The sequence below is a fragment of the Terrapene carolina genome, unplaced genomic scaffold (genome assembly GCF_002925995.2).
Source record: "Terrapene carolina triunguis isolate 2854851 unplaced genomic scaffold, T_m_triunguis-2.0 Scaffold604, whole genome shotgun sequence".
Classification (NCBI taxonomy): Eukaryota; Metazoa; Chordata; order Testudines; family Emydidae; genus Terrapene; species Terrapene triunguis.
In genome coordinates this window covers 1,413,303-1,425,592 of record NW_020664955.1, presented here as the reverse complement: position 1 = coordinate 1,425,592, position 12,290 = coordinate 1,413,303, and the positions used below count along the sequence as shown (strand labels likewise).

Here is a 12,290-nt window from a genome sequence, read left to right as displayed (position 1 = left end):
AGAAAATCCCTCCTCTGGTTACACTGGCGGAGGGAGCGCGGGGGGAAGGGCAGCCAACTCTCCGCTGCCATTGGCTGCTGTCGCCGTCCATCCGACCATTGAGACCAATGATAGCACAGGGCCTGTAGCAGGGCACGAGGGGTGGGTCTCGGTCCCGCCTCGGCCAATGGTGTGGGAGAAGGTGGGCGGGGCTACCCAGTTCGGGGGGACAAGATGGCGGGGGGGTTATTGCCCCAGCTTCCCCCCCCCCGGCCGCCACCCCTTTCCGCTGCCCCCGCTATACGGCGCCGCAGAGGCGGCCGCGCTCTCCCCAGCCCCGCACGCGCCCGGCCTGGGGAAGGCCGCCGCCCCGCCCGCTCCCCCGGGTCACCTTCCCGCGACCCCCGGGATGGGGTGCCGGCCCCGCGGGCTCCGCTTTACCTGGCCGCGCTGCCGCCGCCTGCTCCTCCCTCCTCAGCCGCGGCGGCTCCGGCTCTCCCGCGCCGCCTCCCCGCACGGGGCGGACGGGCTCACAGGGCCGGGGGGCGCCGGGGGGGGAGACAAGATGTCGGCTGGGTCGGGTCCGCTCCGCCGCCTCCGCTGCTGTCGCCTCAGCGCCACCTCCGCATGCCCCCGCCGCGGCGGCTCCGAGCCTGGCCGGCCCGGCCCCGCTGCTCCCCGCGCCGCGCCCGGGGCCCCGCTCGCTCCGCCGCCGCGGCTCCGGCGGCTGCTGCTGCGGGGGGGAAGCAGGGAGGGGGGGGACAAGATGGAGGCGGCGGCGGCGGCAGCGCAGCCCGGCCGAGCGGAGAGGGAAGGAGGCAGCGAGAGAGCGGGCGGGGGAGGGGGCTGCAGCAGCAGCTTCGCTCCCCCCCACAGGCAGGGACCGCCCCCCCTCTCTCCCCCCTCCCCGGACACCACAGAGCGGGAGGCCCGGGGGCAGCGGCCTCTCGGGGGGGAGGGGAGCGGAGACTGCCCGGCTTGAGTGCCCCCACCCCCGCTGGGCTGAACTGGGGGGGTGGCCCTCCTCCCTCTAGTATGCTGAAGGGGGGGCAACCGGGGGGGTGACCTCCACCCCATATGTTAAACTGGGGGGGTGTCCTCGTGCCTCCAGGGTGCTGAAGGGGCAGCTTCGGTGTGCCCCCCCCCACTTTCAGTGTGCTGAAGTGAAGGGCAGCCTGGGTGTACCCCCACTGGGCTGAACTCGGGGGTGTTCCCCTGCCTCCAGTGTGCTAAAGGGGAAACAGCCTGGGGTGTGTTCCTCCCACCTCCAGTATGCTGAAGTGAAGGGCAGCCTGGGTGGGTGACCTCCACCCTCATATATTAAGCTGAGGGGGTATCCTCCTGCCTCCAGTGTGCTGAAGTTGGGGCTCAGCCTTGGGGGTGACCCCCACCCTCATTTGCTGGACTGGGGGTAGTTTGAGGGTATCCCCCATACCCATGTGGGGGGCCTACCCTGGGGATGTCACTCTGCACCCCAATATACTGATGGGCAGCCTTAGGGTGTCCCCACCCCTACGGTGGTCTGAGAAGATGGGTGAGTTATCCTTCCCACACACACCCAGCAACCTGGGGTTTTCTCCCTTCCCACTCCCCCAAAAATATGCTGAAGGGTCAGCCTGAGTGCTACCTCTCACACTCTGAATGCAATCTGTGTACTGACTGCTCCGCCTCCCATTGCACCCCTTTTCAACCCCACCTCAAAGGCAGCCCAGAACCTTGTCTCTATTGCTGTTCACCTGAATGACCAAGATTAAACAAATGGCCAGAACAATACAATCCACATTTATTTTGTAGTGTAGCATTCATACAGTCAGTCACTTAAAGTATTGGGGAGTTACACAATAGAACAGCAAGAGTAATTAAGGTTTGGGCATGGAAGAAACTAGGTCTTGAGCTGGGAAGTAGAACAAGAGTTCCCAACCATTTTTTTATATGTGGTATGCCCTATGAAAAGGTCTCATGGACATCCCACCTCCCAGTCATGATCATGAATAATATCCCTGTATAGAATTAGATGGAAAATTCTGGTTAAATCTCAACAAAAAATGGAAATGAAAATTGTACTGATTTTTCTCCCATTTACTGACCTATTCTGAGTTTTAGCTTTTGATGTAATTTAGCAGTGGAATATGAGCCAGCAGCATCTGACAGTCAGGTTTGCAACACACCCATGGTCGAAGGATCCCAGTTTGGGGGAAATAACTGTTTAATAACACTGGGAAACTTGTGCTGAATATTGTAGAGAAGGACATGCATGTTTTAGCACCATATCAGCTGCAAAATGTAAGCCACCTTTCTTTTCCAAACCATGTGTCAATGTATTCTTTTCTTTTAAAAAAAAGGGTAACACCCAATTGCCAGAACTCTCAACTCTTCAGTAACACATACTGGGTTCAGAGTAGCAGCCGTGTTAGTCTGTATCCGCAAGAAGAACAGGAGTACTTGTGGCACCTTAGAGACTAACAAATTTATTAGAGCATAAGCTTTCGTGGGCTACAACCCACTTCTTCGGATGCATATTGAGTGAAACATATCGAGGAGATATATATACACACACATACAGAGAGCATGAACAGGTGGGAGTTGTCTTACCAACTCTGAGAGGCCAATTAAGTAAGAGAAAAAAAACTTTTGAAGTGATAATCAAGGTAGCCAAGTGCAGACAGTTTGATAAGAAGCAAGTGTGAGAATACTTACAAGGGGAGATAGATTCAATGTTTGTAATGGCTCAGCCATTCCCAATCCCTATTTAGCCCTGAGTTGATTGTGTCTAGTTTGCATATCAATTCCAGCTCAGCAGTCTCTCGTTGGAGTCTGTTTTTGAAGTTTTTCTGTTTTAAGATAGCCACCCGCAGGTCTGTCATAGAATGGCCAGACAGGTTAAAGTGTTCTCCCACTGGTTTTTGAGTATTATGATTCCTGATGTCAGATTTGTGTCCATTAATTCTTTTGCGTAGAGACTGTCCGGTTTGGCCAATGTACATGGCAGAGGGGCATTGCTGGCACATGATGGCATATATCACATTGGTAGATGTGCAGGTGAACGAGCCCCTGATGGTATGGCTGATGTGATTAGGCCCTATGATGGTGTCACTTGAATAGATATGTGGACAGAGTTGGCATCGGGCTTTGTTACAAGGATAGGTTCCAGGGTCAGTGTTTTTGTTCAGTGATGTGTGGTTGCTGGTGAGTATTTGCTTTAGGTTGGGGGGTTGTCTGTAAGCAAGGACAGGTCTGTCTCCCAAGATCTGTGAGAGTAAAGGATCATCTTTCAGGATAGGTTGTAGATCTCTAATGATGCGCTGGAGAGGTTTTAGTTGGGGGCTGAAGGTGACAGCTAGTGGTGTTCTGTTATTTTCTTTGTTGGCCCTGTCTTGTAGGAGGTGACTTCTGGGTACTCGTCTGGCTCTGTCAATCTGTTTTTTCACTTCAGCAGGTGGGTATTGTAGTTTTAAGAATGCTTGATAGAGATCTTGTAGGTGCTTGTCTCTATCTGAGGGATTGGAGCAAATGCGGTTATATCTTAGAGCTTGGCTGTAGACAATGGATCGTGTGGTGTGTCCTGGATGGAAGCTGGAGGCATGTAGGTAAGTGTAGCGGTCAGTAGGTTTCCGGTACAGGGTGGTATTTATGTGACCATCGCTTATTAGCACAGTAGTGTCCAGGAAATGGACCGCTTGTGTGGATTGATCTAGGCTGAGGTTGATGGTAGGATGGAAATTATTGAAATCATGGTGGAATTCCTCAAGGGCTTCTTTTCCATGGGTCCAGATGATGAAGATGTCATCAATGTAGCGCAAGTAGAGTAGGGGCGTTAGGGGACGAGAGCTAAGGAAGCGTTGTTCTAAGTCCGCCATAAAAATGTTGGCATACTGTGGGCCCATGCGGGTACCCATAGCAGTGCCGCTGACTTGAAGGTATATATTGTCCCCAAATGTGAAATAGTTGTGGGTGAGGACAAAGTCACAGAGTTCAGCCACCAGGTTAGCTGTGACATTATCGGGGATACTGTTCCTGATAGCTTGTAGTCCATCTTTGTGTGGAATATTGGTGTAGAGGGCTTCTACGTCCATAGTGGCCAGGATGGTGTTTTCTAGACACAATCAACTCAGGGCTAAATAGGGATTGGGAATGGCTGAGCCATTACAAACATTGAATCTATCTCCCCTTGTAAGTATTCTCACACTTGCTTCTTATCAAACTGTCTGCACTTGGCTACCTTGATTATCACTTCAAAAGTTTTTTTTCTCTTACTTAATTGGCCTCTCAGAGTTGGTAAGACAACTCCCACCTGTTCATGCTCTCTGTATGTGTGTGTATATATATCTCCTCGATATGTTTCACTCAATATGCATCCGAAGAAGTGGGTTGTAGCCCACAAAAGCTTATGCTCTAATAAATTTGTTAGTCTCTAAGGTGCCACAAGTACTCCTGTTCTACATACTGGGTTATCTGCTGCACTTAATGAGTGCATCAGTGGGAGCTTTAGAAACAAAGGGCCAAGACCTGGTACTATTACAAAACTCTCATCAATTTCAGTGGGATGGTAACTGGCCCTAAATTAACAATTACTGTAGCCCCATCTTATTAATGAAGCATAATATTATTTACAAAATAGATATTCCAAATATCTGAAGCAAGTGTGTTGGGGGGGGGGGGGGAGGAGAGACCCTTCTCCTTACTATTAAAAGAATAATTTCAATAATTAACTAATTTCCCTTGTTCATATGTTAGAACTTCATTTTCATTTTAAACAAAGGTTTTTTGTGTGTGTTTACATATGTTTGGCATATATAGTGATGTAACTTGTACCAATTGCTTTACTTCGACCTCATCTCTGGGTCTCTTTAGCCCCTTAGGCTACTTCTACATCATGAGCTAGGGGTATGATTCCCAGCCTGCTCAGGAACTAGCTCTCACGTGAGCTAGCACACTAAAAATAGTAGTGTAGCCGTGGTATCATGGGCCATGGTAGCACAGGGCTAGCTGCTCCAAGTACATACCCCTGGGGTGCAGGCAAGTTTGTGCACAGGGTACCATGTACTGCTGCTCACTACTGCCCATGCTATCACAGCTACACTATTTTTAACGTTCTGGCTCAGATGAGAGCTAGCACAAGTATGTGTATGGGAGATGAGAATCACACCCCTATCTCACAGTGTAGATTTAGCCTTAGACTTGCACTGAAATTGCTATCTTTATGAGATTAGACCGCAGTCTTGTAAAGATTTACACGTTTAATGTCATGTTTGTGAATAATTCCACTGAGTTCAATAAGACTACTCATAGGCATAAAATTAAGCACACACATAAACCTTTGCAAGATTGAGGGCCTTGCATTATAACAGGTTCTCCATCATTTAATTTTACAATACATCTGTGGAACTAAGGTGTTATTTGAAAAAACATTCAAACTTGTCTCAGAGGGACACCTTAATTCAATTTATTTTCTCTACCCGTTTTTAAAGGGTGCAAGTTCAAAATTAATGCTGCTCCTTCAAAGGAAAATGACAGGAAATGAAGCTCAAACAGAACTGTGCGCCTTCCGTTCCAAATCATAAATTTCTTCAGCTTCATTCTAGTACATTCTCAGCTCCCATTTATTTCCAGATGGAGTTGCAAGTGCTCAGTTACCCTTTTAAAATGGCATTCTAAGGCACTGATCTTGCACGTGATACCTGAGAACCCATGCCCATCTGGAGTCCCACTCGTTTCAACAGGGCTTTGCATATGCATCAGCATCCACCCACATGGAACAGCTTACAGGATTGGGGCCCTAACTGATCCATTTATATATCCGTGGCATGGATAAATCTTTTTGACATTAATATGCAAATGTTTGTTTTAAAACAAACCCATTTGTTTGTTTTGAGCTTGAACTTATCTGCAAAAAAGTCTGAAACCCCGGTGGCAATGATTGAAATTGGAGTGGTTTCCATTTTTTAAATTCTTTATTTAAAAAAAGGGTTTGAAGGATTTAAGTCACTTTTATGAAATCAAAATTACAATAGGGCTAAAGACAAATATGCTAAGCTTGCATTATGATTTAAAGCAGCAGAAATATGACCTTTCAAAAAAAGCAGTCATCAATCAACTAATGTTGATGGAATTAAATGTGAAGCAGCATTGGCTGTGCCACTGTATTAGAAGCGTGCAAAAAACTTGGCATGGTCAGAAAATCTCTCTTTGGATAAGGATTTTGGTAAAATATTACAATACATGTGCCATGCTCACCTGCATATACTGAAACGCCTATCCTGAAATGACGCTGATGGACAAATCCTTCGAAATAAAGTGTGCTTAGACATGTTATGTATATGGCACAGACATAACCTCTAGTAACGTTTCCCCTTCTTAGGATAAGTTCATTTATTGGATTATGCCAGTGCATGGGTTCTCAAATGTGGACTGCATCTTAACAGAGAGGTCTCAAAGACAGCATCTTGTGTGCCATTTGCTGTTGCATGACATCCCTATGGAAAGTATTGATTACATGGGAAAATATTAGGAAAGTATGTGTATTTTTACCTGTCACTAGTGCAATAAGTGTTTCTTTTTGGGGGGTGGGGAAGAACTCTCACTGTCTGTTTTGCTTTTTTCCCCTCAATCATCCCCTTCCACCAGTTTTGTTTCTCTGGGGTAGAAACAAGGAGAGCCAGCATCCAGTGACTAGCCAAACCTCCACAGACCATTCACATCACTAGTTTAGGTAGGGGTCAGCCAATGCAATATGAGAACCCAAAATCATCATTCTTCCATTATCTCATTAATGTGAACAAACTTCTTTAGAGATTCCTATCACTTCCCTTCAGTTTTTTCTACATCACAGTATCAGTTTAACACTTGAAAGTGACTTGTCTGCCCAGACTATTCCTTAGAATGTTTACAGTTTAAATATGAAAACAGATTTTATTTTTTATCCTATGGGACAAAATAAAACCACCTGTTTTCCAGGCAACTGTAGGTGTTTTCCAAAGATCCACATGAAAAGGAAATTAAATGCCTTCTAGTTGGTGTCCAAAGTCCTGGAAGTGCTGAATCCCTGTTAGAGAATCCCATAACATAGCAGGTCCTTTTAAAGAAGAAAAGATTTGCCTTCATCCTTTTCTTTTCCTACTGATGTTTCTAACAGAACAACAAAGTAACTATTCACAGATCTGATTTAGAACATAAGAATAGGCATAGTGGGTCAGACCAGAGGTCCATCTAGCCCAGTATCCAGTCTTCTGACAGTGGCCAGTGGCAGATGTTTCAGAGGGAATGAACAGAACAGGGCAATTTCAAGTGATCCATCCTCTAGTTTCCAATTCCAGCTTCGGGCAAGTTGGAGGTTTAGGATCATCTGGAGCATGGGGTTGTGTCCCTGATTTCCAGTAAGGAAAATATCTGCAGAAAGATCACTTAAAGGCTTCACTTTTCAATTTTTTTTAAAGTGCTTTCTAGCCCTAAAAGTAAATGCCGGAGCAACAACCCAACAAGTCCACACTCAATCTCTCAGGACTTCAAGGCTGATGTACAGATGTAGGGTGGGGGGTCTGTGTGAGACTCTCTACAACTTTTGTGAACAGCTTTTAATTTATTCTAAACATTACTTACTTTTAAAATAGACCAACAAAAAGTATTAAGGAATTTGGAACATCCAGTTTTGCATTTAGATGTATGTATATCACATCACTGCTGCTAGAGAAAACTAAGAAAAAAAATGATATAACACAGCTTAAACTGCAGCTGTGAAAGTTCCAGGAAATCCAATACCACCTTACCCAGTTCACAAGAAAGCTTTTTATTATTGCAAATGGCCCTCAGGAGCCACGGTTGGGAGTTTTCTGTGTGCATTACCCAGTTTTCCTTATTTGCGACTGCACAGCAGGATCATAAATCACCTGCAGGGAGTGAAGAAAGTTTTGAGGAAAGAGTGTTGGCTACAAACGGTTGCATGTGACTTCTGAAGATAAGGAGAGGCCTTCGAAGTTGGTGGAAGTAAAACTAGTTTTGTAAACAGAAGAGTGAGAAGTAGAAAAATACAAAGGTAAGAGTTCTGAAATAGCTACATAAATAGTGCGGCACCAGTGAAGCAAAACAAGGAGAATAAGCAGATTGAGCAGAGGGCATGGATTTACAAAATGAGATACTGTTGCATCTAAATTCTTCCTCTGCTTTCTGGATAAGATCTTCCGAAACCTTGAATGTGCAGAAGACCAAAATTGTGTCTCATATAATCAATGAAGAGGAAGTGACAATGAATGTAAAAGAATTTTAAACTATTAGAGTGTGTCATCCTAGTCCAACTGAAAAGTGATATTTTATAGCAGGAAGATAAGGTGAAGAGAGGAATTTAGGTTAGGATTTTGAAGACTCAATAGGATAAGAAAGAGTATTTTTTCTCATCTTAAAAATTGAAAGTTGTTTGTATCTGTGTCCTGATGGATATGACATGGAACAAAAACAAGTGCTCCACAAATACAAAGATGCTTCAATAGATTGTGAAGAAGAATTGACTATATTTTTTTACAACTGGAATTGGTTGTCGTTCAGATATTTGCGTTCAAGATACACTGAAAACAAGATTGGTTTAGTGAAAATGATTTGGCCATCAGCAAACCCCTGCAGGCCAGCATAAAGCTGTCGTAGAGGACAAAAACATTTCAGAAAAAAGGCAAACCAAAAGTCTGTGATGAAAAGCGTGAAAAGAAGTCAGATATATGCAGATTATCAGGTGGTATAAGACAGCACATGAATAACAGAAACAGGTCAAGGCGAGAAACAAAAATTTCACTAAGTGTTTAGAAGAGTCTTTGGCCCAGCAGAGTGGATAAACTGCTCCTTAGCGTATGACAGATGGAAGTGAATTGCTTACTAACAAAGTATCCTATAGAATGATGCAACTCTTTTGCTGACCTACTGAATTGTGAATCAACTATCATGGAGACTTCACTTTCATATATGAAATAGTTAATGAAGGAAAGCTTTTATAGTATCCTATACTCATAAATGGCCAGATTGTGAACCCTTTACTCATATTGGTGAGCACTTACTCATACAAATTGATGCATTGAAGTCAGTGGCTCTAGTCATGTGAGTAACTGCTCACCGATGTCAATAAAGTCTTCTCCATCTGAACATTAAAGAAAAATTAAGTTCCTGGGCCTGATGAAATATCTGCCTAGAGCTATAAATATGGATGTAATTAGACATCTCACTTCTTTTCAATATCTTGGAGCAAGAAACAGTACCACAGTTATCAAGAGTCTATTTGTAGTAGGCAAGTGCACTGTTGCAGGGATAATCTAATTTTTTCAAATGTGTCCATCATCTTTGTATCTGAGTGCATGAAAGCACATTGTTTGCCCTTGCACTGGTACATTGCATCCACACTACAAATCAGTTCTTTGAGTGTCCGCTGCATATTCCCATTCATGGGATGCACCAGCGGGTGCTGCCCCGGACGGCAGAATCTTCTGATAAGCAGAGCCCATTTGAGCACTCATCCTCCTCCCCTTCCGTGTCCCTGAGCATTCAGAGGGTGAGGCTATAAAAAGGGGGGGGGGGTGGCATGCTCGGCAACTTCAGTTCCATCCAGACGCAACAGAGGCAAGGGAATAATTTTGGATCTTCCAGATCCTTCTTTCAAGAAAAATATAGGGCCCTAATTTAGTGTAGTTTACTGTTTTGTTGTTAGTGTTAATCATAGGATAAGGTTTAGTTAGTTTGATAAGGAAAAGTTTCATTCTTAGTTTAGTTTATAGTTTCTGGCTACTGGTTTCATGGAACATCTGACGATAAAGAGACCTGGCTTTAAAAGGTGTGCCTCTGGCCCAGCAGTCTTCATGGAGTTAGACGCCTGTACTAGATGTTTGGCACGCCTTGGCAAAGGCTACTGTCCTCCAAGATGCTCTGTCTGCAGCACATTTACCCCGGGAGTGCACAAGAAGCACCAGAACAGGCTGCAAGCTTTATTGGTTCAGGAAGCTCTGGTCGTGAATCCTCTTAGATCTGACACCTCTGAGAGACCTGATCACAAAGACTGTTATTGGCTCTGGATGCCTCTGGGTCAAAGAAGACGACCGCTATACAAAAGACTTTGGTCTCAGAATCAAGTTCCAAGACTGCTGAGCAGTCGGTTCCTAACTCATCAGATCTGACTTTCAAGCACTAAGAGACTTGATCAGTGTCAGCTCTGAGATAAGAGCCAAACCACAAAATGAATCATCAGTTCCACCTATATCAGTTCTGAAAAAGTCTGTAGAGGACAAAAAGGCTCCTGTAAGCAGGCTAAATCACATTCATGAGACTCCTCAGGTCTGTCAGAGGAAGAGCCAAGAACAACTAATTCTAAACCAAAACAGCAGTACATCAAGGCACACTAGCATGCGGTAGCAGGGTCTACGTCGCAACTTAGTTTTCAGCAGGCTGGTGTGTTGTAGATTTACACCCCTTTTTGCTGCGCACAAAGACTCCATATAGACATGCCCAAAGACTAGAATCTCAGATGAGGGTAAATCTTTGTGTAAAGATCATTTCCCAGTTCCGAGGACTGCAGTGGATCCAAAGAAATTCTGGAATCAGTGGTAGCTTCATCGCCAGTTTACTCAGCTTACTCTCACTGTGGTGGCACAACAGCATCACATGAATCTGCAGTCGGATCATTTGCTGGATCCACAAGACTCTTCACCTAGAAGGGAGAAAAGGTAACTTCCTGCAACTTTACCTTCTTGCACAAACCCACCTGAGAAACAAAGGAGGCCGGATGACTTCTCTCAGATTTCCCCAGACATTTCCCTTCTGTCCCCTAAAACACCTTCAGCCTCTCCTAGGCCTGGTCTACACTATGAGTTTAGGTCGAATTTAGCAGCGTTAAATTGAATTAACTCTGCACCCGTCCACACTACGAAGCCATTTACTTCGACATAAAGGGCTCTTAAAATTGATTTCTGTACTCCTCTCCGACAGGGGGAGTAGTGCCGAAATCGACATTGCCATTTCGAATTAGGTTTAGTGTGGCCGCAATTCGACGGTATTGACCTCTGGGAGCTATCCCATAGTGCACCATTGTGACTGCTCTGGACAGCAATCTGAACTCGGATGCACTGGCCAGGTAGACAGGAAAAGCCCCACGAACTTTTGAATTTCATTTCCTGTTTGCCCAGCGTGGAGAGCACAGGTGACCACGCAGAACTTATCAGCACAGGTAACTATGCAGTCCGAGAATCGAAAAAGAGCACCAGCATGGACCGTACGGGAGGTACTGGATCTGATCGCTATATGGGGAGAGGATTCTGTGGTAGCAGAACTACATTCCAAAAGACGAAATGCCAAAACATTTGAAAAAAATCTCCAAGGGCATGATGGAGAGAGGCCACAATACGGACTCATATCAGTGCTGCGTGAAAGTTGAGGAGCTCAGACAAGCATACCAGAAAACCAAAGAAGCAAACGGAAGGTCCGGGGCAGAGCCGCAGACATGCCGCTTCTACGCTGAGCTGCATGCAATTCTAGGGGGGGCCACCACCACTACCCCACCCCTGACCGTAGATTCCAAGGAGGGGGTACTCTCAGCCATGCCTGAGGATTCTGCAGACGGGGAAGATGAGGAGGAGGAGGAGGACGAGCTTGCGGAGAGCACACAGCACTCCGTTCTCCCCAACAGCCCAGGATCTTTTACTCAGCCTGATTGAAGTACCCTCCCAGGCGGTATCCCAGACCATGAAGCCATGGAAGGGACCTCTGGTGAGTGTACCTTTGTAAATATAAAACATGGTTTAAAAGCAAGCATTTTTTAATGATTAATTTGCCCTGAGGACTTGGGATGTATTCGTGGACAGTACAGCTACTGGAAAAGTCTGTTAACGTGTCTGGGGATGGAGCGGAAATCCTCCAGGGACATCTCCATGATGCTCTCCTGGAGGTTCTCCAAAAGCCTTTGCAGAAGGTTTCTGGGCAGTGCAGCCTTATTCCGTCCTCCATGGTAGGACACTTTACCACGCCATGCTAGTAGCAAGTAATCTGGTATCATTGCATGACAAAGCCTGGCAGCGTATGGTCCCGGTGTTTGCTGGCATTTAAGCAACATCCATTCTTTATCTCACTGTGTTATCCTCAGGAGAGTGATATCGTTCATGGTAACCTGGTTGAAATATGGGAATTTAATTAAGGGGACAGAGGTGGCCGTTCCTACTGGGCTGTTTGCCTGTGGCTGAAAAGAAATCTTTCCCTGCAGTTAGCCAAGCGGGGGCGGGGGGGCATTGGTGCTGAGCTTTTCGCATTTGGCTAGCTGGGATCTTCCCTGATACCAGCCACGCAGTGGGGGGAGG

General features: G+C 45.9%; 1 protein-coding gene across 4 annotated transcripts in view; it reads right to left on the bottom strand.

The window, feature by feature from the left end:
- BRPF3 (bromodomain and PHD finger containing 3) overlaps positions 1–633 on the bottom strand; it is a 44,767-nt gene extending 44,134 nt beyond the window's left edge. For all 4 annotated transcript variants that reach the window (XM_026659173.1, XM_026659174.1, XM_026659175.1 and 1 more), the window contains exon 1: positions 421–633. The gene's annotated coding sequence lies outside the window, so the exon portion shown is untranslated. The remainder of the gene's footprint in view (positions 1–420) is intronic.
- Positions 634–12,290: the final 11,657 nt, after the last annotated feature.